A 27,028-nucleotide genomic window follows, 5' to 3' on the forward strand; every position below is an offset into this window, starting at 1 on the left:
ACTATAAAGAAAATCACAAACATTGATCAAACAATTTCTTACATAATCCTATGAGAGAAAATCATGCATATAAGATCACAAAATAACTATATACACAGATCAAAGACATGAAAAGATAGCACAATATATACCCTAGAAAAACCTTCAAGAGGGAAAAACTTAACTTCTAAAAGTATGCACACTGAATGTATCATTTAACAATGAAAATATTATAATATATTTACAGAGTTGCCATGAATATTTCTGAAATAGCAAGATCTTTTAATGCATCCTCCATGTGTCCAAGCATGTATCCATACACCCCCATGCCATGCTTTACATATGCACTCCTAAAAAGGCTCAATACAATGAAATTCAAACTAAAACATCTAACAACCAACCTCACCCATTGAACATATGATTGCATATATAGAATCAAGCTCACACATACAACCAAGTGTTGAGGAAAAATCTTGTGTCTGAAAACCACAAGTCCATAAAACCATTGACCTCACATTTACTTTTGGTATTGGATTTTCCAAATAGTGAATATTTTTCCACGTGTAATCTACAAATAAAATATCTAACCCAATGTTACGACTTTACAAGTGACCCCAACTAAATATTTAATGTGACTAAACACATCTCGTAAGGATGCACCACAAATGAATATGCATTTTACATAGTTAAAATAATTCATGTTTGCAAGGTGTACAACAATTGCTAACACAAATTTTGAAAAGATGGTATCTAGGCATTCTTACAAGACTTGCAAGTGTACCACCAACATTTTTCTCCATTTCTTCCTCTTCTTGTACATGCTCTTGTGAATCTAATTGATTTTCAGGTTCATCTGGATCTAAATATTTGTTAGATACAACCTCAATATAATGTACTTGCCCTTTGTTGAGGCATTTGTGTTCTTAAGTCCATGGCTCCTACAATTAAAACATAAATTCTTCATTCTAAGTTCGTTCTTTATCTCTGCATCAATCTTTCAATCTTTTTTGTTGGAAAAGTGGTTGTGTTCTTTTTCATTAGTGTAGGAAGAACTTTTTTTGGTACATTCCCCTTAGGTTTGTTCCAAAATGGTGGTTGTGAATAAGTTTTCCATTGAGGGACCATCACCTCTAAATCAAAAGCCTCCTTGATAGCTTATTGCAGAGAAGTCAGATTGTACACTCTCACTAATCTCTTAAGATGTTCAAATAATCCTTTTATAAAAAGTACAATATGTCTTTTTTTTTACGTATCAATTACCACAATAAAGAGCCTTTGAAAATCAACAACATAATCCTCCATGTTACCTCTTTGTTTGAGTTGAGATGGCTCTTTGAAATGTACTTTAAGATGCTTCTTTTCAAATATTTCAATCAACCTCTCCCTGAATTCATTATATGTTTGAATGAGATTATGACATTCCTCTCAAATATTGGTATTTATTTTCTCAACATGAATTGCCTAGCATAAAGAGGTGGCTTGGCTACATGATCTAAGAAGGGCCAAAATGACAAGGGAAGACTAGGGAATTCAATCTGGATTGTGATATGTTTTATTATTGTATGTCCATGTTTGTTTGTATGTATTTTGTAATGGTCACTTGTGATATACCAAGCCTCTAATCCTCTTGTTGAATATGAAAAGATCAACACAAAAATTTTACACCAATAATTCATTGAAAAAACAACTTAAACAAGAACATGTTGCACAACATGATATTTTGTATAAAAGAAAATATATTTATAGGGTTTGGATGTATTATTGTAATTTTGAAGCAAGATATGAGCTCACCAACTATTTCTAACATTAATTATTGTTAAAAAATATTAGACCGTCAATTTTTTTATTGAAACATAATTTTTTTTTTTATCATTACCTGCTATTATAAAACCTATAGAATCGTCCACTTATTAAATACTTCTAAACAATTTCTACAATTCTAATTTAATATCTACTATTTTTAATAGTAGTAGTTGTGACTTTAAAGTGATTGTTGACAACAAGTAGTCGTAATTAAATGAAAAGTATTCTTTACATCTAAAAATCAACAAATCATGTGAATCGCATCAATGAACCAATAAAATATGATTTAACGTACAACTATCGGTTGAACTTTTTTCGTTCTTTTTGATATTTTAGATACTTCAATAAGAAGCGTCAATAAAACATATCTTTTACCAAATAAATTGTTTTGAAAAATTGAATGGAAGACAGAACATTAAAATGCTCACTTATTGAATCCAGTTGAAATGACCAATAAGATGGTTTGAGAGTACCTATGGGATTTTTGATCGACGTCTAAAGATCGAATCCCCGTGGAGAGAATTTATTTATAGGGATAACTTGGAAGAAAGGACAAAGGATCCATTTGGTTGACGTTGAAAGAAAAGGGAGTCTCAAATTCATTTTCAAAGAATGTTGGTTTGTTTTTTTCCTTTTCATTATTTGATTTTGGAGTGCACGCTTTGCTTATAATAATTATCAGATTTACGTAAGAGAGAGTGATTGGAAAGACTAATATGCTTACTTCATATATTTGGCAAAAATTAATAAATGTTGAAAAAAATATGATTACATTGAGTGCTGCAATTCAAGTTGTCAAAAATCAAAGAGGATAGAAGGTGAGAGGTTGAGTTTCTTGCAACTAATGTTCTCTCATCTTCATTTCAATATATTAATGTAATATAAATATCTTTTATAGAATAATAAAATAGTAGACAAGATAAATGTTCTATTATATTTAGATTATAATTTTTAAGATAATATTATAGTTGGGTTAATTTTAAATTTGCATTTATTATAAAGGAATGATTTTTCTATATGTAGATAGTGAGAAATGATGCGACTTTGTGTGAAGTTGGGTTCATTTTGATAGTATTTTATCAATATATACAAACACATCTTTATAGATTTAGTCTCATTCGATTCTTATTGATTCTTATTGATACATATTTTTATATATTTATTTTATCTATTCACTTATCACATTCACCTATTCACCTTCCTCCATTTATTAGTTAGCCACCTAGATCTAATTATTTGCCCACACAATGATACTTCTATGGCTCCTTTTCCTTTTTAAATTTTGTCGATTGAACCCATTCATTCCCTTACCTCAATCCTAATAAACACATGTTTGATGCAATTTAATGTTATGTGCTAGTGTTAAATAAAGACATCATTCCAATCATCAAGTACAATCAAGCAATTCTATCATCTGAAACCATTAGAAGCAATTAATGGCGAGATTTTCAATTTGGAGCATTCAAACAAATAACAAATTTGCATACTAGGGTTAATATAAGAGAACTTGTCTCCTTGCAATGAATCGATATCCCTTTAAGGCATTTCTAGATGAAATTAATCCTCAAATATTTAGGAAGAGTAGTGTAAACACCTATCCATCAAGTGAGTTGAAAAGTAGAACATCTTTGTAGGCAAAGATGAGTCTAAACTTAAAGAATTGATCCACAACCATGACTTCATCTTGGATTTGCAAACTTGTCCTCTAACAAAGCATAGATCGAACAAAGTCATCTAATGCACTTTACTAATAGAGAGGCATGGTTTTCTAAGCATGCATCAATATGACAACAAAATCTTCAAACCATTCACTTTTTCATCATTGAGCTAAGAACCCTAATAATTGAATTTACAAATTTTAAAATAGAAAGTACAATTTCACATTTTTTAATTCCCTATAATATTTAGTTAATCTAGGGTTAAGTGCAAGATCATCACGGGACAAACAATACCTTTAAGTGGTAATGAAAATGCTAAAAAAATAGACTCAAACAACTTCACATATAAATTTGAATGGGTTATCTACACAATTTGAAAAATACATAGGAATAAAATTTGTAGAAAATTGAATGTAGTTTTTAGGCTACTATTTAAAAAAAATTAAAATTTTCAATGAATCAATACTTTTTTTCTTTTTAGAAAAGTAGGTGTTGAGCCTACCTAAATATGAGCCAAAAAAAAAAAAGAATCATTAGATATGAGTAAAGAATGCACACCTAGAAATGATGCATATTTTTTAAATTTTTTTGTAAGTAAATAATTACTTATGATTTTTTACTCTTTTTAAAAATATTAAAAAGTAATATTTTGGCCAACCTAAGTCAAAAGAATGTGAAATATGCTTGAGTTAATAGCCCATTAATAAAAAATATCCCCAATCATCCAAAAATGTTGAGCCTATCGCCATTTCACAACAAAATCTCCAGTAGTCTCAATAGAAGTCTTGAAGCAACCACAGAGTGCAGAAAACCATGAAAAATAATTAATTTTCAAAATCTATGAAATATAGTATAAAATCCTCTTATGGAGAGGTTATTAGTACTCTTTTAGATAATGTGGCCAATTTTTAGGTTAGAACCCTTCCTTGATTGCGAGATATTCACATAAACAATTAATTTGAAGGTTTTGTTCAATTTAGATGGAATTAGATTTATGGATTTTGGTCATAGTGTTATTTTCAAACGTGATAAAATTTCATAACAAAAGATTGGTTTGGGAACAATTATGCATTAATCTTTATTTTCCATATTTATGGATTTGTCAGGTATACCAGTAATGAAAAAAGGAAATGGTCATCTAGCCCCTAAAATGCACCAAGCATCCATTACAATGTATTCATAATGTATGAGGGGAATTGATGTCTTGATGCATCCAAGAGACCGAATAGCCATTTCCATGAAAAAATGCTAAATATCAAGAGTTGCTTATGTCATTAAAAAACATTCATGCTAGTTATCAACCTCTTTCCTACGTGGAAGGATAGCTAAGGTATGCACACAATTTGATAATATAATTAAATTAAATGCTCTCATTGTGCCATTCTTGCAAGGAATGCACTACAAAGTTGTGATTTATTCTTGATGATAAATGTTGTTGCATTTACAAACAAGAGTGCCCAATCATTTTTGTAACTAAGGATTTAGGAGACTACACAACTTCAATAAAGCATTTGGCTGCTCTGCTAATGGGCGCAAATGGTGGGAAAATTGGTGATTACTGGTTTCACTCAGTCACTCCAACCTATCTTGATGATGAGCAACATTATAAAATGATCAAAGCGATGTGTAGTTTGAGTCACAATGATTTTAAGAAAATAAACTCTATGCATAAAGATTCGGGAAATCAGTTGCAGAAATGAGACAGAGAGTTCAATCACATAGATCAGTTACAGAGGCACTTATATCATGTTTTTGAACTTTCAAGAATATGCAATACTAGAACTTGCATCAAAAGGAGGTGCAATGGTTAGCCAATAGTAAAATATACTTTGGATAGTGCGTTGGAGGGTATAAAATTAGAGTGTAAATATGGATGAATGCAAATTAATTTGAAACTATGGAATCCATTTTGAAACTCGCTGACAATGCATTACTCGCAAAATATTGAATTCACAACAAAGCTGCAAAGTGAGTTGCTTTTTAACTTTTTAATTATTTATTTAACTCTCAAATGAATGGGCTTTTATTAGCGATAGTTATTTTTAATGTAAATGAAGTGATTTTAAAATATGAAAATCTAAATATGAATAAATGCAAATTAATTTGGAACTATGGAATCCATTATGAAATTTTCTTGCAATACATTAATCTCAATATCTATATTTAAAAGGTTGTTTTTTAAATCAATTGTGTATGTTTATCATATTCAGTGATCCATCATTAGAAAAAAGAGAGTGATTGGTCCATCATTAGGAAGAAGAAAGTGATTGATCCATCACGAGGAAGAGAAAAATGATTCGCAATCTCATTTCAAAAACATACATAGTTGATTCCAGAAGTAATCTTTTGAATAATACTAGAAATGTGAAAACTCTACCAACTATTAATGTCTATAAGTTTCTAATCCACATCGTTGTTTTTTGAGTTCAAGATTTTTGTATAAACACATTTCCATTTTTTATTTTTGAATAACTCGGTTTTATATTTTCATGATTTTTCTTGAACTTGTTCCTATAGCTTTTCTTATAATTATTTTATATTTTAAATAAATATCTTCATTATTTTTTTTGGACTTATTTGTGTACCTTTTCCTCTTGATTTATGATAAAAATACATTTTTATTTTCTTGGACTTGATCCACATTGATTGTTTTGTATCATTTTGTTTTTTCTTTTTGTACTGTTTGGAAAATTAGGAATTAGTGATTCACTATGTAAATCCACTAAATACCCCAATTAACCAAATTACATTGAAAGAGGATTGAAATCAATAGATCTAGGCTCAATCCAAATGGGAAAGAGATTGAGATTCTGATTAGATTCAACTGGTTGGTATTAATTATCCTCTTTCTTAATTGAATTTGTAATGTAATTATGAAATTAGGGCAAAACCATGAATTATTGAAGTAAATAGACATAAACATTAAGCTACAAATATCCCACTGAGCCACAAACTTGGATTTGGGCAAAAGGAGATGTCTAGAACCCGTTCTCAGAAGTTTGGCCTAATTTTTGGGACTAGGTTTAATACAAATCCGCCTTGGTCCTCTGAATTTTCTATCATTGAAAGTTGAACCTATTTGTCACTATTGACTCTGCCAGAATTCCCAAGTGTAGCTCCGCACCTATTTCCTCCACACAGAAAGAAAGGGAAATATGCTGGGAATAGGAGTTTTCCTTAGGTCAAACCTCGATTTTGCGAATAACTGTGAAATTAAATTGACAAATGTAATGAAAGACTGAAATAAAGTACTTTCCTTTTGAGGGAAAGACTTAATCTAAAATGTAATGATTGAAACCACAATGTTTACCTGGATAAAGTTTTGTTTGTCTTCACACAAAGCTTTTAGGGTTTCATGTAGGATGTCTTCATAAAAAAATTATCATGAATGTCATCTTCAATGCTTGAACTTGACTTCACTTCTACTCCAATGCTTGATGAATGACTAATTGCTTGCTCACTTGAATTTGCTAGTGTAATTGAGATCTTGATTTCGGTTCTGGTTCAAATTAGAGGGGTAGACCTCCTTTTATACACGTCTATATGAAAATTCAATTAAATTTTCAAAATAGGCCGACACGAGATCCAAATTCCCACTCATTAGTGATAACCGTTATGAGGCTTTAATTTGGGGTCTAATTAAGAGGCCTAGGGCGTGGTATGCCCTAGTCCTAATTTAGGACCAGGGTGTACCACACCTTGGTCCTAGAAATTGGGACTCTAGAATGGGGGGAGAATTGAGAAGATGGGGACTTTAGGATCTTACTACTCTAATATCAAGATAAAAGGGACATCATAAGAAAGGAGAGGAGAGAGATTATATAATTGTACTATCCTAGTAAGCTTCACTTACTATGAGTCATAAAAAAGAAAAATACCAAATTACAAAGCAAATGACTTAGTTTCCAAAGTATCTTGAGTATGAAAACATGTCATGGTGTGTGCAAAAAAATGTAACATTGAGTAGAGTGTATGCCCCCACGTTAAAGCGATTGCATATGCCTTATCCAAAGCAATTTCTTTAAGGTAGCATACATCCAAAAGACAAGCATGTTACCACAATGAGATGCCCCCAAGAAAGGAAAAATCAAAGGATAATAGCCAAAAAACATATAGGAAAAAACACATAATGGATCCACTAACTTTGGGGTCAGTATGCCCTTATGATAAGTAATGTAACATAACATAACATAACATAACATGTCATAATAATCAAATCCAAAAAATACACTTGAAAAATTATGCAACCCACAAGTTAATTTCAAGATAATAAATTAGGGATTTTGTGAATTTAACCTCTAAATTTAAGAAATTTAATTGAAGATAACAATTATGAGTGCAAATTTGAATTTTAGAATGCATACAAAATCAGATTTGAGACAATATATCAGAATTAGGCATACAAGATGTTGGGTTCACCAAAATGTAATTGTAGACACCCAAAATTGTCCTCACCTAATTAAATAAATATTATTTATTTAATTAATTTTTTTAATCCTAAGTCCTATTAATTAAATAGATTTTTATTTATTTAATTAATTCATTAATCCTTTTATACCCTTTCCATATTTAAGTAAATATTTTTATTTAAATTATCCTTTCCCTAAATTAAATAAATATTTTATTTATTTAACTGGTCCTACTTTCTCTTCTATTAATTAAATAAATCTTCATTTATTTAATTAATTTATTAGCTTTTTCCCTCCATGACACTTGTCATTCATCTCTTAATTTACCTTTAACCACCTCCCTAATATTTTCCTATTTTCTTTACCTACCTCTAATTTGAGCCGACCATTTATCCCTCCACCTCTGAATCCTATCCCTCCATTTCTAGGGTACTCTCTATAAAAGGGGATCCTTATCTCCTTATCAATCCCTAATAACGATCAATCAAGCATATACATATTGTCAAACTACACAACCACAATCAATTCTTTATTGAGCTCTTGTGCACACATAAAATTTGAGAGCAACCAACATATCAAAGCAAGATCAATGGAGATGGGAAACAATGGAGATCAAACCCTAATGAGCATGTGAATGGTATAATATTTTATATTTGATGTTATGCATGTTTTTAGGTTCTTCATTGTTGTATGGTGGATTTCATTGTAGAACTAGGGTTATGTGGTTGAATCTTTATAAGTTTTACAATAATTTTGATATCCAATTCCATCATATACATTTTGGCATGCCCGGTGGGACCTAGTCCCTAGTTTTCTAATATTGTAGTGTTGTTTTAGTGTTTTTAGATTTGCAGATATGAAATTTGTGACAACTTATTTTTTGGTGTGTCTACGGTCTTTTCTAACGTGTTTTTGTAAGTTTATGTCATGTCTATGGTTTTTTGTTATGTTTTCGTTGTTGCGGGTTTTAAGGTTTGGTGCAGGTTCTGATACTGGCACGTTGCAAGTCACTATTAGTGCTTTTTTGTCAGATCTTATTGCATCTCTATGAATTCTTGACGTATTTTTGGTTTTTGAGTCTTTTTGCATCATCTAATTTTGTCACATTTGTGGCTAGTTTTTTTGCATTTTTGGTTAATGTTATTGTGTTTGCAGTCTATATTACCGCGTTCCTGGTTTTGACAATTTTCTATTTTGTAGCTTTCTATTGCGTTTAAGCTAGTTTATGTTGCATCTATGGCTTATCCTGTCACGTCTAGGGTTTAGATGTTTTTGCGTTTTTGCTGACTCTTAACACATTTTGGGTTTGTTTTGTTGTACTTTTGTCCTCCAGGTTGGTTGAAGATTGAAGACTTCAAAATCGTTTATAGAAGGCCCCTTTTGATTTCATTTTGTGATCTAATCCTTGTGGTTGCAGGTTGGGGTAATTTTTTGAAACTACTAATATATTTTTGCCTGTAGGGGTAATTTAGGAGTATGCTTGTTTTTATTAGATTAGAAAACACTTCTATTGGTGCACTAAAAAGAACAATTGTTTGAAGTGTTTGGGTCACTTGCCCAATTTGTTGTATAACCCTAGGTGTTTAATGAAAGTATCCTCTCCCCTCACCTTCACGGATCTTGGGTGGAAGAGAAATCATTAAACATCTCCTTTTTTTTAGAGGGCCTACCTCCCAATTTGTGAGAGGGAACGACCCAAGCGGTATTTTTCTGGTCTGCTATATAAATAATCGTGGGTGTGATGAAAGTAATCAACCACCTATTTTCATTATTCTATACCAATAGAAGTTTCTCTTAGTATCCATGTGATGCACAAAATCCTTTGATCTAAGGGTTGGGAAGCTTTTTAATTGAGCAAATTGTCGCATGTATAGACACCAATATATCTCAAATTGTGACTTAAAACCTCAAGTAGTAGCCCACCCTATTTTTGTCTAAACATCGTGATAGCTTCAGTGCAAGGGGATAGTTGGTTTTCTCCCCAAGATACTCACCATAAGGCTCCCTGAGATGAGACAAAAATCCTCAACTTAGCATAAGCTACTTGTAGCTTTCTGAGAAGAGGGTGATTGGGTCATCCTTCTAGTCCTGGAGGCCCTAGTTGTCCTCTCATGCAAAGACAAAATAGGTTATACACCCATTAAGGTGTCCCTACATTTGAGTCGACAGAGATTCCAAGATGTGGGTTGAAGTTATTGCCATGAGACCTTAACCTTAGGGCTAAGAAGTGTTTGAAGTGTATTCCGTTGTGATAAGACCCATGTAAATTGGGTTATTTCGGCCTATTGCACTCATATCTTGGACAACAACATCTTCAAACATTGTGTCTTTTTGTTTGTTGTGTTATCTTGTCACAAAAGCACATCAATAAGATCTAGTCACTTTTCAACAATTCCAAAATTTAGACAGAATTGAGATTTTGCCAGAAACGTATCTATGTTCACTTCCAACGCAAATACAATCATTATGGTCATGTCTATGTTCATTTCCAACGTGTTTTTGACTTGTTGCATCTATGCAACTTTCTGGTGTGTTTACAGATAGAATTGAAACATTATCAACCGAGAAAGCGCATTTTTGACTCATCTTGTCGCATCTATGCACCTTTCTGGCATGTTCCTAGGACATTATATTACACATTTGGACAAACTGAGATTTATACTACAACTGTGAAACTACATTTTTGGACTCTGAAACTGCATATTTTGAGATAATCTAAGCAAGGTGTGGCTTTCTAGGAGATGACAAATTCCTATAGGTAAGTTGACCTTATCTTGAGATGTCCAAATGGTACCCAAGATGATAGATCTAATGCGTGAACCACCTAGAGATGTATGTGATGTGTTTTCAAGGCAATGATAAGGACTACTTGTAGACACCTAAAATTGTCCTGTCTAATTAAATAAATATCTTTATTTATTTAATTATTTTAGCCTAATTCTTCTATTAATTGAATAAATCTTTATTTATTTAATTAATTCATTTATCCTCTTCTAGCCTTATTTCTCATTTAAATAAATACTTTTATTTATTTATATTATCATTTTTCCTAAATTAAATAAATACTTTTATTTATTTAATTGATCCCACTTCTTCTATTAATTAAATAAATCTTTATTTATTTAATTTATTCATTAGCCTTTTCTACCCATGACACATGTCATTCATCTCTTAATTACTACACTACCTACCCTCTCATTATTTTCTTATTTCCTCTACCTACACTCTAATCCTAGTTGACCATTTATCTTTTACACCTCTCAGTTTTATCCTTTCATTTCTTATAGTGGCTTCTATATAAGGAGATGCTTCCTTCATTATCAACCCTGAATCCTTGAAGCATTCTAGCATTCAAACTTTTATATGTGATCTAGCTATCAACCACATTTCCGTTCTTTGTTGAGCTATTGTGCACACATAAAATCTGAGAGCAAATATATCAAGCAAGATCAATGGAGATAGGAAGAATGGAGATCCAAACCCTATTGGACATGTGATGGTATAATCTTTGTGATTTCATTTGATTTGCATTGTCTTAGGTAATCTTCTTATGTTATGGTGGATCTTTGTTGTTGTTAGGCTAGGGTTTTGTCGTCGAATTCATTCAATCTTTCAATATTGTTGTTTCTATTTTTACCATAAACATTTTGGCACGCCCGGTGGGACTCTTGTTCCTTTTGCATTTAACATCTTTTGTTGCAGATTTTGTGTTTTTGAAGTTGCAGATTTGACATTTCCGACAACATTTCAATATTTTTGCGTCTGCGCATATCGGAACCACGTTTTTTTATTTTCGGCCGCGTCTGTGACCTCTATAATCACATATTAGTTCGACATTATTTTACTTTTTTTTTGCAGATTGCAGGGTCACGTTTGTGTTCCTGAATCGCGTCTGTGAATCTTTTGACCACGTCTGTGTTACTTAGGCGCGTCTTTGATCATTAACCGTGTTTGCGTTAGTTTAAATTGTATCTGTGTTTCAGATTTTGGCAATTTTTGGTTTTATTTCAAATTTCGAGGTTTTATTTTGTCATTTGGATTTCAGATCTGGTTTATTTCAGGCTAACATCTTGTGATCTAGCTAACAAATTGGTACAACTTTTCTTTGAAGCAACAAGTCTTGTCGAAGGCCCCTTTTCACAAAGTCTTTTGGATCTAAAATTTACCTAACTTGTGTGCTTGTAGGAGGGGTATTATTGCAAAACTACTAACAAATCTTTGTTGCAGAATTTTGGCAAGGGATTTTTTTTATCTTTATTGTGTGCCTTGTTTTCATAGATTACCAAACACTTCAATTGGTGCACTAAAATTGAACCAGTGTCTTTTGTGTCTTGAGCAATAGGCTCTTTTTGTTTAATCTCTTGAGGGCCTGTCTCCCTGTGTGGTCATTAGGACTACTAGTGAGGAGAGAACGACCCAAGTGGTAGTGAGGAGAGAACGACCCAAGTGGTAGTGAGGAAAACCCACCTCTTCTAAACCACTATAAATAACTGTATCCATGGTGAAAGCCATGGGTAACGTGTGCTGATTAGTTCATACCAACACTATGTCTCCCCATAAACCCGTTTGATCAAATTTATTTGATCAGTTGTAGGGCATAACCCCTAGTGATTGGGAGCCTTTTGTATTTACAGAGCTGAAAGTGTCACATGTATGGCCACACGAGCGGATGCCCTTACTAGCACCTTTTTGTTGTAGAAAGCCAAAATCCTTCTAGTTGTTGAGGCAGGAGGTCAGACCTCTGGAGCGACCCACACACATACGGTTCTTAGTAGAGATACAAAGTTTGCCACGGGGAGTTTTCGTGGGGACTAATGCTTGGCTGCCCTGGAGAAGTGAGTGCTGAGGGTGGAGCCAGTGGGGTCAAGCATCTAAGTATATGCTTTGAATAGCGTAGCCTCGGGAGAAACCCCATGTGGGATCAACAACTATTGTCCTGGCCAACCATAAGAATTGTGCTTGTCTTATTTTAGACATTCAAACATTCAAGATCAAACATCAAAACATTGTGTCTTTTGTGTCTTGAAGTGTATGTAAAACATTTTTTTACATCAAACAACACACTTTCTTTTGAGTCATTTTGAGTCTAAACACTTGCAAACATTTAGTCCTCATCAACATTGTGTCCTCTTGTCACGAAAAATAGTCAAAAATTCAGATTTGGTCACAACAACAACTTTACAAAATTGGAAAAATTGCACTTAGTTTCTGGAAACGCGTCTATGCATTGTTAAACAACGTCTATGAAGGGCAGAAACACGTCTATGTTATTACAAGCAACGTTGCATTTACAAAATCTCAGAAGCGCTTCTGCGCAGTTTTAAACGGTGTCTGTATCATTTAACCGTGTTTGTGAAGTATACATGCACGTTTGTGTTCATAATTGGAAAAATTTGCAGTCCTGCAAAAACAAGAGCAATCAGTTTTAGACTTATTGAGCTTCCTAGGTTATCTCTTCAGGTTTTCATCTAGAATTCAACCTATTTCTGGGTCTCACAAAGTCCATCATTTCTTTACACCTTGCATTACATTCATATTTGTCTAAACTTGAGTCAAAAGGTCACTTGCTTGTCCTCATCTTGCTTTGTCAACATAATATATACAACAACATTTTGCTAAGTGGTCCCTCATCAAGGTCTATCACCTTTGGGTCTCATTTGGTCTTACTTAGAGTCAAGGTCAACTTACCTCATCAAGAGAAACTATCATCTCTTTGGAAGTCACACCTACTCTACTACATACATACTTGGTCTTACACTTTGGACATTGCAAGTACACCTCAGATTCATTTACATTCCATCCAAACTCTTGGTCTTCCATACTCTTTCCATTTTCATTTAGTCTCACACATCTTGGTCAAGACCTAGTTCATCGTTGAAACCTGTTCCCAAAAATCTAGGAGAGAAGCTAAAGAGTCTCAAGAGTCCGCAAACATGAGTGCCTATGAGTATGACAATGATGTCTTTTTCAATTCTGATTAACACATTACCTAACATGGACACTTATAGAAACATTCAAAATGTTGAGAACATGGATAACACAAACAACAATGATACGCACAATGACAATACAAACAAATTTAACGTACATTCAGCAGAAGTGGAAGAATCCATTATGGATCGCCATTTCAATCGATTGGTTGAGGAAATAATGAGGAGAGATATACAATATTTTCTACAAGTAATGGCGCAAAGTGGAGCCAAGATTCCTCATGATTTTGACATGTCTCAAATAATGGAACATCGACCTTTGCAAGAACCTCAACTCAACATGGATCAAAGGAGGCCTAATAGTGGAGGCAATAGAGGACCACATTTTGTGCCTGAATCACCATCATCTTTGTTTCAAAAACCTGAGGTCCCACATACACATGGTCAAGCTTATGATACTCACCTTCACAGACCATTATGGAAGTCTTATGCAGAAAAATATACTCAATCACATACCAATGCTAAGGACCAACCACCAAAGCAATTGGATATCCAAAGGCATGTTCACAATTTGGACACAAGGAAACCCCGCGTCAAATTTGGGGGCAACACACTAGAAAAAACTCATGACATGCCTGTAGAGTATGGTATACATGGACAAAACAGATATTCCATTCCTCATCATGACTCTATACCAAGTGGTCCATATACACAACATCAATATAGACCTCCTCCATATGAACATGTGTATGATCAATACCATCCATATATGCAACATGCTCCTCTTCCACCCAGTGCCTCAGGTATGGGATATGGTCCAAGAAGTCGGTCTCCACCTAAGAACAATTTGGAGCAGCAAATTAAGGACTTACAAAAGAAAATGGAGGACATAAATACACCAAAGCCAACTTACACAATGAGAGACATATGTCCCTATCCATTTGACAAAAGCATTCCAATGCCTCCTTTTTATACACATTTTGTGACACCTAAGTTCGATAAGTACAGAGGCAAAGGAGACCCTAAGGCACATATAAGACAGTTTTTCACGGTTTAAATTGAGGTAGCAGCAGAAGAGACATATTTGATGAGATTATTCCCACAAAACTTAGGTGATCAAGCTATGGAATGGTTCTCCCAACTTCCACTTGAAATTAAGTCTTGGGGTGATCTAGCATAAGCTTTTATCCAACATTTCTCATACAATATAGAGACAGACATATAAGTCACCACTTTGTGCAACACCAAGCAAAAGGATGAGGAGTCATTTTCGTCATTCTTACAAAGATGGAGGAATTTAGCTAGTAGGTGCTCTTGTGAAATTCCTCAAAAATAAATGGTAGAGATGTTCACATAAAATTTCCACAGAGAAATTGGTTATGACTTGAGAAAAGCTTGTTTGTGATAGTTCTGATACTTAATATAAGTACAGATCCAATAGCCAACAAGATGAGAGGGGGGGGGGGGGGGTGAATCATACAAACTTAATCATTCATAAAAACATCAGATTCAACCTCGGTAACATATATATCAGTAATATAACCAAAACTGTTAAACATGCAAACTCAAAAGCATATGAACAATATAAACCTCATAACACCATATTTAACGTGGAAACCCAAATAGGGCAAAACCACTGTGGGATTTCGGACCCACTAAGAAATATACTCTTCTAGAATATGCTCGGTTAAAAGAAAATCCTGTTAAAGATTACAAACACATTGCTAGATGTGACCCGGTTAAGGGATTTCCCTCAGATTTGTTAGGATCTTCACTTTGTTAGAAGTGACCTCGTTAAAGGATTTCAAACACTCAATCAGAATGTCACCTTGCTAGAGGATTTACATATAAGACTGTTAAGTCCACTCGGTTAAGAGATTTTCTGTCACTTTCACAAAATAACAGTAATAAAAATCTATCTGCAACTTCACATCTAAAATGCTAAAGCAGATTCCTATTTGTTCAATACAATCTAGACATAGAACTAATCTTGTCTATCTGCTGGGCTTCTATACTCTGTTATTCTAATAGGTCTTCAAGCTTCTGTGCTCGGTAATCACTATGTAGCATCCCTGTGCATACACTTGCCCGCATACATTGTTTATCAACAATTTCCTATTTATAAACAATTAGGTAACCACTTAATCTCCTTGATCACATTTCCCATGATCAATCATAGCCATTAGATCCTCAATCTTGTCCAGGTTCAATGCATCTTTCGATCTGAAAACATTTTACCCCGCCTTGGAACTTGCATAATAGTCTTGGAACTTGTGCCAAGGTATTGCGGTTCAATCTGAGTTGTAGATCTTCATGCTGACTTTCCATTGCCTTAGATTCATTAACAAACTTCTTCCACGGCTCACCAATCATTTGATCCGCTCCAGCTCATCAGCTTCCTTCATTAAATACCGCATGTAAACATTTAATGTATTCTATTATATCTTGGTTACAACTCGGTAACAACTCGATGAATACTAAACTCCACTCGGTAGACATTCTGCCTTCATTAACCGATAGCGATAACCTTAGGGTTTACCGACTAGGTTCTTTGCTTGATAACATAGTATAGTATTAACCTTTACAATTTACAACATATGTATGATGTTAAAACAATCTAAAACATCATGATCTCATCATTGTTTGACTCGGTAGTAGTTGCCCATTGAATACCTTATTCATCATATTCTTTCCTGTGTCTTTTACCGACATCTTTATAATCTTCATATCATACTTCTCAAGATATGGCAACATCATACTGAATTAGAAAATCAATTTCTTGACATCAATGACAAAATAATAATATCAAGATAGTAAAACATCTTTAATTAGTTATATCCATAATCATCAACAACCTTCTCAATATCCTTAAGAAATGCCAACAGTCTTTCATTGTCTATTATAATGCAATATTGCTAACAATCTCCCCCTTTGGCATTGATGGCAAAACCAATTGATTTGACCTTAATAGATTCGGATTGCTGTGATTCTGAAATGCTGAAATGCTCTCCCCCATGCATTAGACTTCTCCTCATTTCTTTAGTCTTCTTCCCAATCTGTAGTCTGCTCAGTTTTCTCTTAGTCTTCTCCCCTGATAGGTCTTCTCCCCTATATTGGTCTTCTCTCCCTTTGACAAAAATGCCAAAAAGTAAAGAACTAAAACATAATTTCTTCCTGTAAGAAGTGATTTCCTACTGTTGTGCATCAACTGAGTCTCGGTTAGAGCATTTGTCTGCAATTCCTATTCCCTGTAATATTCCTGTATTATTTCCAGTACACTTTTAGAAAACATCCTAAAGTGTATCACTCAACATCAATTCCCAAAAGATATTCATTAGAGTCATCAGATTGATGCTTTCACCGAACTCGGTCAGTGAGTAGAAGATAGGGGTAGGACTCCTAACTTGCTTCTGAGATATTCAAAAGTGTCCTTTGGTAGTGGTTTGGTGAAGATATCTGATATTTGCTCCTTTGTGCTAACATATTCCAACACCACTTTCTTCTGTTGAGCTTCTTCTCTAAGATAATGATATTTGATAGATATGTGCTTTGTCTTAGAGTGCATAACATGATTCTTTGAAATATTAATGGCACTAGTATTGTCACATAATATAGTTACTGGCTCGGTAACTTACTCATTTATACCTTCCAACAGTTGTTTGATCCATGCAATGTTGGTATAATTCAATGCTGCAGCAACGTATTCAACTTCTGCTGTTGACTGTGAAACACATCCTTGTTTCTTGCTAAGCCAACTCACTAGTCTTTCTCCTAAAAAGAAAGCTCCTCCACTTGTGCTTTTTCTGTCATCAATGTTGCTTGCCCAATCAGCATCAGTATAAACTTTTAAATCAAAATCATTTCCTTTCTGATATACTAAGCCATAATCCTCTGTGCCTTTCAAGTATCTAAAAATTCTTTTAATTGCTGTCATGTGTGTTTCCTTAGGATCGGCAGAGAATCTTGCAGCTATACCTACTGCATGTGCTATGTCTGGTCTACTGTGAACAACATATTGTAGTTTTCCAATTATGGATCAGTAGAGTGTCTCATCAACAGATGCAGATTCAACATTCTTAGATAATTTACAGTTGGTAGTCATAGGAGTACTTACTGGTTTTGAATCATCCATTCCAAATTTCTTCAAGATTTCCTTTATGTACTTGGATTGAGTAATGAAAATCTCATTTTTCATTTGCAGTATCTGTAAACCTATAAAATACTTTATCTCACCAATTAATGACATCTCAAATTCTTTGCTCATTTCATTTCCAAAGTTCTTGCATAAAGAGTCATTTCCACAAAATATAATATCATCAACAAATATGGCTGAGATCAATATTCCATTTTCATCATTCTTCATGAACATGTTGCTGTTCTCACTTGTCCTTATAAAACCAATCTTAATCAAATAAGAGTGCAATCTTTCATACCATGCTCTCAGTGCTTGTTTCAAACCATATAAAGCTTTGTTCAATTTACATACCTGATCTTTATTATTGTCTTCAACAAATCCTTCAGGTTGTTCAATGAAAACTTCTTCTTCTAATATTCCATTCAAAAATTTAGATTTGACATCCATTTGATATATCTTGAAGTTCTTGAAAGCAGCATAGGCTAACAATGTTCTTACTCCTTCAAGTCTAGCAACAGGTGCAAAAGTTTCACCATAATCAATTCCTTCTTCTTGAGCATAACCTTTGCAAACTAGTCTGGCTTTGTTTCGAATGACTTCTCCTTTTTCATTTAGCTTGTTTCTAAAAATCCACTTTGTACCGATTACATTTTTGTCCTTCGGTCTTGGGATTAGTGTCCATGTGTCATTCTTCTTGATTTGATCAATCTCTTCTATCATAGCATTTACCCAATCTTCACTGTTAAATGCCTCTTTTACTATTCTCGGTTCAAATTCAGATATCAAACATGTGTTCTGTCTCAATTTTTTCCTTGTCATCACTGGATCATCCTTATCTCCTATAATCTGACTTGGTGCATGATGTCTTCTGACATACTTGGCTAATACAAGCTCGGTAGGCTCTGTATGATCTTCTTCATCACTCGGTAACTAGATATCCTCTTCATTTTCTTCAACAGTCTTCTCGGTAAGACTTCTCGGTTGAACATAGACAAATTCATCATAGTCTTCTGGTTCCTTGGAATTTCCTTCATCATTTCTTTCCACAAATTCATCAATTTTCACATTTGCACTTTCTACTATTTTGTTAGATGATTTGATTAGACATTTAAATGCTTTGCTTCTGGAAGAATAACCTAGAAATGTTCCTTCTTCACTTTTCTGATCAAACTTGTCATTTCTATCATCTTTATGAACATAGCATCTACTTCCAAATATTTTAAAATAACTAACATTAGGTTTCTTATCATACCAGATTTCATATGGTGTCTTCAAAGTACCTTTCTTCAATTGAACTCGGTTCAAGGTGTAAACAACTGTGCTTATTGCTTCTCTCCAAAATGTTTGTGGCACCTTCTTTTCAATCATCAATGTTCTAGCACAATCCACAATAGATCTATTTCTTCTTTCAGCTATTCCATTCTGCTGTGGAGTTCTCGGTGCAGAGACTTGTCTTTTAATACCATGATCATTGCAGAATAAGTTGAATTCATCAGATGTGAACTCTCCTCCTCTATCTGATCTAAGACATTTCAGTTGTCTTCCTGTTTCATTTTCAACTCTTGCCTTGTACCATTTAAACATTTGAAAAGCTTCTGATTTTTCCTTTAAAAACATTACTGACATCATCCTTGAATAGTCATCCACAAATAATATGAAATACTTATCACCATAATAACTTTGAACTTTCATAGGACCACAAAGATCAGTGTGCACTAGATCTAAAATTCCCTTAGAAGTGTAAGACTTACTTGTAAAGCTTGATCTTGTCATCTTACCCATCTGGCATCCTTGGCACATAGCATTCTCAGGTTTTTCAAGACTCGATAGACCTCTTACTCTGTGCTTCTTACTTATTTTGATCAGATTATCAAAATTTACATGACAAAACCTTTTATGCCATAACCAAGTATCATCAATCTTTGCATGCAAACACTTATTCCGAGTTGAGTCAAGGTGAAATGTATTACCTTTTGTTTGTGTCTCGGTAGCTGCTAACTTTCCATTCTTGTCATGAACTTTGACAGTTCCTTTTTGAAACTCTATTCGGTAACCTGTGTTGTTTAGCTGCGCTACACTCAACAAATTGTATTTCAAACCTTCAACCCAATAAACATCATTGCATCTTGCATTATGAAGAAGTGTTATAGATCCTTTACCTCTTACCGGACATGGTGCATCATTACCAAATCTAACATAGCCTCCATCATAATCTTCTAACATAACAAACTTGTGTTTACCTCCTGTCATATGATGTGAGCATCCACTATCTATAATCCAAGAGTCATTAGTATTTATGTGAGATATTAGGGCTTTTTCTTCATACCTTTCTTCATCTGAGCCATCCTTGATAGCCACATAAACTACTTCCTCTGTATCAGTCTCATCTGATTTATCATCGTTAGATTCCTCATCAGCTATTAAGCATGTCTTTCTATCTCTTCTTCTGAAGTCTCGGTGTCCTCTGTAATGGTTATCTTTCTGTCTGTCATCTCGGTAATCTCTCTTTTCAGTAAAATCTTCGTCAGGACAGTTAGAAGCCACATGTCCTATCTTATCACAATTGAAACATTTCAAAGGTAGTTTTCCTTTATACTTACCTTTGCCTCTCGGTAACCTTTTGGCTAATAGTGCTTCAAACTCTTCTTGCTTTCAGATTTCTTCAGAAAGTTTGTGTACTTCTTCCATGTTCTTCTGAAATCTTTCACTTGCTCCACTGTGATCTCCTTCAGAGTACTTATACTTTCTTTCATTGTAGTCATTAGATTCATCAAGATGAAAAGAACTAAATGCAGATTCAACTTTATTTACCGAAGATCCACTGTTATCAAAATTACTTAACTCAAATGCTTGTAGCTTACCAATAGTAGCATCCAAAGAAACTGGCATATTAGGTACAAACCTCAATTCATTGATTGTAGAGACTTTGATTGCATAAGCTGGTAGAAGGGTTCTTAACAACTTACTTGTTATATCCTTTTCTTCAATAGTTCCACCAGCTCCTTTGATTTGATTGACAATCTCCTTTAGTCTTGTACTGTACTGGGTTATGTTCTCACCTTCATTCATCCTCGTAGATTCAAGTTGTCCTCTCAGACTGTCTACTTTTTCTCTTTGAATATGTTCATCTCCTCCATATACTGATATGAGCTTATCCCACATTGCCTTTGCATCATTGCAGCCTTCTAGATCATTAAACTCTGAATCGGTCAATGCAGATGTTATTTCAATCATTGCTTGAATATGTTCTTGCTTTGCCTTTATCTCTTCCATAGTCAATGGATAGGTGATCGGTGTGACAAAATCATTCTCCAGATAGTATACAACATATTCTCCAACTCCTGATAGATTTAGCTTCATCCTTTTTTGCCATGTAGAGAAACTTGACTTGTTCAGCTTCGGTGCATCCCTCTTATACATCTTTGGATCTTTAACTCAAGTGCCTTTAAACTTTCCTTCCGGAGTCCAAAGCTCTGATACCAATTGATAGTTCTGATACTTAATATAAGTACAGATCCAATAGCCAACAAGATGAGAGCGGGGGGGGGGGGGGGGGGTGAATCATACAAACTTAATCATCCATAAAAACATCAGATTCAACCTCAGTAACATATATATCAGTAATATAACCAAAACTGTTAAACATGCAAACTCAAAAGCATATGAACAATATAAACCTCATAACACTAGATTTAACATGGAAACCCAAATAGGGAAAAACCACTATGGGATTTTGGACCCACTAAGAAATATACTCTTCTAGAGTATGCTCGGTTAAAAGCAAATCCTGTTAAAGATTACAAACACATTTCTAGATGTGACCCGGTTAAGGGATTTCCCTCAGATCTGTTAGGATCTTCACTTTGTTAGAAGTGACCTTGTTAAAGGATTTCAAACACTCAATCAGAATGTCACCTTGCTAGAGGATCTACATATAAGACTGTTAAGTCCACTCGGTTAAGAGATTTTCTGTCACTTTCACAAAATAACAGTAATAAAAATCTATTTGCAACTTCACATCTAAAATGCTAAAGCAGATTCCTATTTGTTCAATACAATCTAGACATAGAACTAATCTTGTCTATCTGCTGGGCTTCTATACTCTGTTATTCTAACAGGTCTTCAAGCTTCTGTGCTCGGTAATCACTATGTAGCATCCCTGTGCATACACTTGCCCGCATACATTGTTTATCAACAGTTTCCTATTTATAAACAATTAGGTAACCGCTTAATCTCCTTGATCACATTTCCCATGATCAATCATAGCCATCAGATCCTCAATCTTGTCCAGGTTCAATGCATCTTTCGATCTGAAAATGTTTTACCCCGCCTTAGAACTTGCATAATAGTCTTGGAACTTGTGCCAGGGTATTGCAGTTCAATCTAAGCTGTAGATCTTCATGCCGACTTTCCATTGCCTTAGATTCATTAACAAACTTCTTCCACGGCTCACCAATCATTTGATCCGCTCCAGCTCATCAGCTTCCTTCATTAAATACCGCATGTAAACATTTAATGTATTATGTTATAACTTGGTTACAACTCGGTAACAACTCGGTGAATACTAAACTCCACTCGGTAGACATTCTGCCTTCATTAACCAATAGCGATAACCTTAGGGTTTACTGACTAGGTTCCTTAGGGTTTACTGACTAGGTTCATCGCTTGATAACATAGTATAGTATTAACCTTTACAATTTACAACATATGTATGATGTTAAAACAATCTAAAACATCATGATCTCATCATTGTCTGACTCAGTAGTAGTTGCCCATTGAATACCTTATTCATCATATTCTTTCCTGTGTCTTTTACCGACATCTTTATAATCTTCATATCATACTTCTCAAGATATGGCAACATCATACTGAATTAGAAAATCAATTTCTTGACATCAATGACAAAATAATAATATCAAGATAGTAAAACATCTTTAATTAGTTATATCCATAATCATCAACAACCTTCTCAATATCCTTAAGAAATGCCAACAGTCTTTCATTGTCTGTTATAATGCAATATTGCCAACAGTTTGTCCACTTTCAAGGACGTCATTGAGAAAGGCTTAGCAAGAGAGAAGGGCCTAATTGAACAAGGAGTAATTAAGACATTCAAAGAAAACAAAGAGGAATTTAAAGTAAAAGACAAGCCACGATTTTGGAGTAAGAACAAGAACAAGAACACAGTCAATGATGGTGTTGTTGATGCTAATATAGTGCGACCCAAAATCATTTTTTCTGGATCAAGTTCTACAAATAACCAAGTCAATACTCAAACACCTTCCAAAACACGAAGGAAATACGCCCCATTGGGAGAGCCACTTGAATCAACTTTCAAGAAGCTAGTGGCATACAAGATAATAACAATTCCTGACAATCCTCCATACTAACCAAAGGTGAAACCCATTCATATATTTCAACAATCTGCGACCTAGATCATAAATAACAACCCTAGTCAATCGAGAGGCTATTCCATCATCAACATATGTGGATCCAGAATCCTTGAAAGCTTCTACATCCAAACAAATAAAGATCAAAGAAAAGTTCAAGATTAAAGACATGGGATGTGGTGAGTATATATTTTATGTTGATCAACTCCCACTATCTCCTAAGGTATTCAGTCGACATGAACAACCTACAAGAAGTATGCAATATCAAGTAACTAGGTGTGAACCACCTAGTGTTGTGGCTACTAATTTTGAATGCAAACCTCCTCTAGTGGTGCAAGCAGCTCTTGATATCAATAGTCGTAAGAGTGGTTCCAATGAAGAATCTATTGAGTGTATCGCCAACCCTCTTGAGAAATCACATAGATTTACCATTTCATCTATTCATTCCATTTTAACTCCTCTCCTAGACTTGGATCAATATGAATCACAAAAGCCCTTACTAATTGGGGATGAAAAATCAAGGTATGAAAAGAAAAAACTAAAAGTCAAAAATAAAGAAAAGGCCTTTAGTCCAAATCAAAATCAAAAGCTATTAGACTCTGAAAAAATCAAGATCAAGGATAGAAATCCTATGAAGCAAAAAGAACAAGAGTTGATCTCCCCTAATACCAAAATAACTGGGGGCAAAAGATCTACAATTTTAAGTCAAAAAGCATACTTGTTGATCCTAAGTCTCCATCATGCCATCCTACTTTCACTTCTTTTCAGTCATAAACCTTCATAACTCATCCACTTGTTTCGCACATCCTTTCCCTTCTGGCGATACATCATGGACCTTTAATGGAACTTCCTCGAAGGAATTTGTTATCAGGGATGCCCAAACTTCTTTAGGTGAAACACATACGAGCCTACGTAGTTCACACATTAGTAATTCTATCTCAGATCCTTCATCAAGGAAGCCAGTCACTCGAGCTACACATCATTCAATCAAGGAACAATGCAACTACAATCATAAGATAACACCTCACACATTCGAGGTAGGTGACTTAGTTCTCAGAGAAAATCCTAAAAATCAGCAAGACCGAGAGAAGAAGGGAAAGTTCGAACTGAGTTGGCTTGGTCCTTACATCATCACAACAGTCTATGGATCAGGTGTATATCATCTCTGAACATCAGATGGAGAACCTTTGGAGGATCCAATCAATAGCATGCACATTCGTAGGTTTTATACATAGCTCTTCAGCGTATCCTAATTCAAAAATACAAAAAAATCAAAAAATCAAAAATACAAAAAAATCAAAAGATTCAAAAAAACAAAAAAATCATAAAAATAAAAAATTGTTACTTGGTGAAAACCTGGCAAATAGGCACCTTGTGACACAAAAAAATCAAAAAATCGAAAAAAGTAAAGATAAGTAAAATCGTCCAATGGTGAAAACCACTTCGGTGGCGCCCTAGGCAAGTACCATGGTGAAAACTAGGTCATCGGTGCCATTTGTAGAGACATTGCTCCTCCCTCCTTCGGGATTCCATCTCATCCTTTCACTCTTGCACCCATCATGGCTTGTTATTGATCTACCTAAGATTGGTTAGCCATTCATAATAATCAGCTCCTATCTGTGGCTAAGGCAAATCCTAAGTCTAGTGATGGGTGTGGAACTAAGAGAATCACACGTTTTGAGGAGTACAATTTCTTTCAGCTTTCTTCAGTCTATCCGCGCACAATCCACAATAAAGCAACATTTGTATCGCCAATCCGCAATAAAGTTCCATTTTCTCCGCAATAAAGTATCAATTTCATGGAGTCAGTTAGTTTCAGATGAGACACAACAACAACAATGGGCTTCAACAAATCAAATCTTTTAACAGACTCAGACTACATTATGGTTCAGTGTTATCTATCCTTTTGTGAAAGTAAACATTGTGACCACAATCAAATAGACTTATACAAGTGACAAGAGACACTAAACTTGAGGACTACAGTGAATGTTGGTGGCGAGTCTTGGTTTTCTTTTGATTTTATCTTTTGGTGACATGTCTTTTAGCTTTTCCAAGATGTCTCTGACTAGAGATTTTATCTCCAAGATTTCTTTGACTAGAAAGGAAAGGATGGGGTATTGTCACCTATTTTCTTTGTTGTCTGTGGATTGTCTCTTAGTAATGCTATGACTTGTCCAAGGATATGAGGACACTGTGAGTCTAGTGTGAACTGGGGCATTCCTTATTTGCGACTATCTGATCTCCATGCAAATAGGTACAATGACTTTTTGGGTCGAACATATACCTCAATTGTCATAACCTATTTTCCATAATAAAGATCAATGATGATAATAACACAAGAATCTCTTTCACTTCCATATCTTCTATCTTCCATCCCCCTTTATTGATTGACCTTCATCATCCCTCCTGAGTCCATGTAGCCTATTATCACATGACTGAGTATAATGAAACGCCAAAAATATATGCATTTCATGTAGTTTGCACCTGCATCATCACATGTTAACATATTATCATTTCATACATACATATAGATATCACAATTACATCACATCCTGCACACAACACATGCTAGCATATTTTACATTCTCATCATGTAAATCATTATTAGCATTATCATATTCATTTGCATTTCATACATTCACATTCACATATGCATAACATATAAAACATAAAAGAACAAAAATATTGTATTTCATCCTATACATATTTGCATCCATATCATAAGCATCACATAGAAGCAACACCACATAGGTACACATGCATATAGCTACCGCAAGGATGAATCATCTCATATATATCTCAAAAATCATAAGTGTCATGATACAATGATGTCAAAATACATATGGCTACAATCACCCGAAGGTGTCATCATACAAAATGGTATAAAAAGATACATAGGGAGCCCTCTAAGGCTATGATGAACTCCCTCCCTCGGAGCCAGCTAGCCTCGATGGAGTCTGAGCCTTGGAAGGACCCGCAACAGGATCGTCTCTCTTGCCCCCTCTATCTGGTGGTGGTGGAGGACCCATGACCCCACTGCTAGATGCCTATCTCCTGTCTCTCCCTCCAATGGTCGTCACAGTCCGCGATGGTCTCCGTAAGCTCCTATCCTGCTAATTTGGTGGCACCACTCCATAGTATAGGTCTTGCCAGTAAGATATCTCCTCCCTTGCCCGCTGAACATAGGCATATCTGGCCCCTATGTCCTCTGATACCTACCTTCTTTCCCTCAGTGTTGTCTCAGCCTCTATATAGTGCTGAATAGCCTGATCCCTCTCCTGCTCAGTATCCCTCAGCTATCTTCTGAGTCTAGCTGCATCTCGCTCCAGATCCTGAATCTCATATGCTTGTCCCTAGCAGATCTCCCTCAAGGATAGTAGCTCATCCTCCTCCTCTCTCCCCTCACCCTGTCCTTGTGGCTGCTCCTGTCCCTATCCCCATCCTTGTACCTGTCTTGGACCCTGTACTGCTGGCACCTGTAATGACAATCCACTTCTACCCCTCACTACATGCATCTGTCTCTCCTCTCTGCCCTCTCTCCTCTGAGACACTCTCCTCTCTATCACTGCACTCCACCTCTACCATCGGCCTCTACCTCTTCCATCCCCACTATCATCTCCATCACCTCCACCATCTCCCTCTATTGGCTCCCCTAGATCCGTCAGCCATTTAAATGGATGCTCTGCCCAATATACAGTGTACTCTACATCCATCCTTGCACCTC

Source organism: Cryptomeria japonica, chromosome 11 (genome assembly GCF_030272615.1).
Source record: "Cryptomeria japonica chromosome 11, Sugi_1.0, whole genome shotgun sequence".
Classification (NCBI taxonomy): domain Eukaryota; kingdom Viridiplantae; phylum Streptophyta; class Pinopsida; order Cupressales; family Cupressaceae; genus Cryptomeria; species Cryptomeria japonica.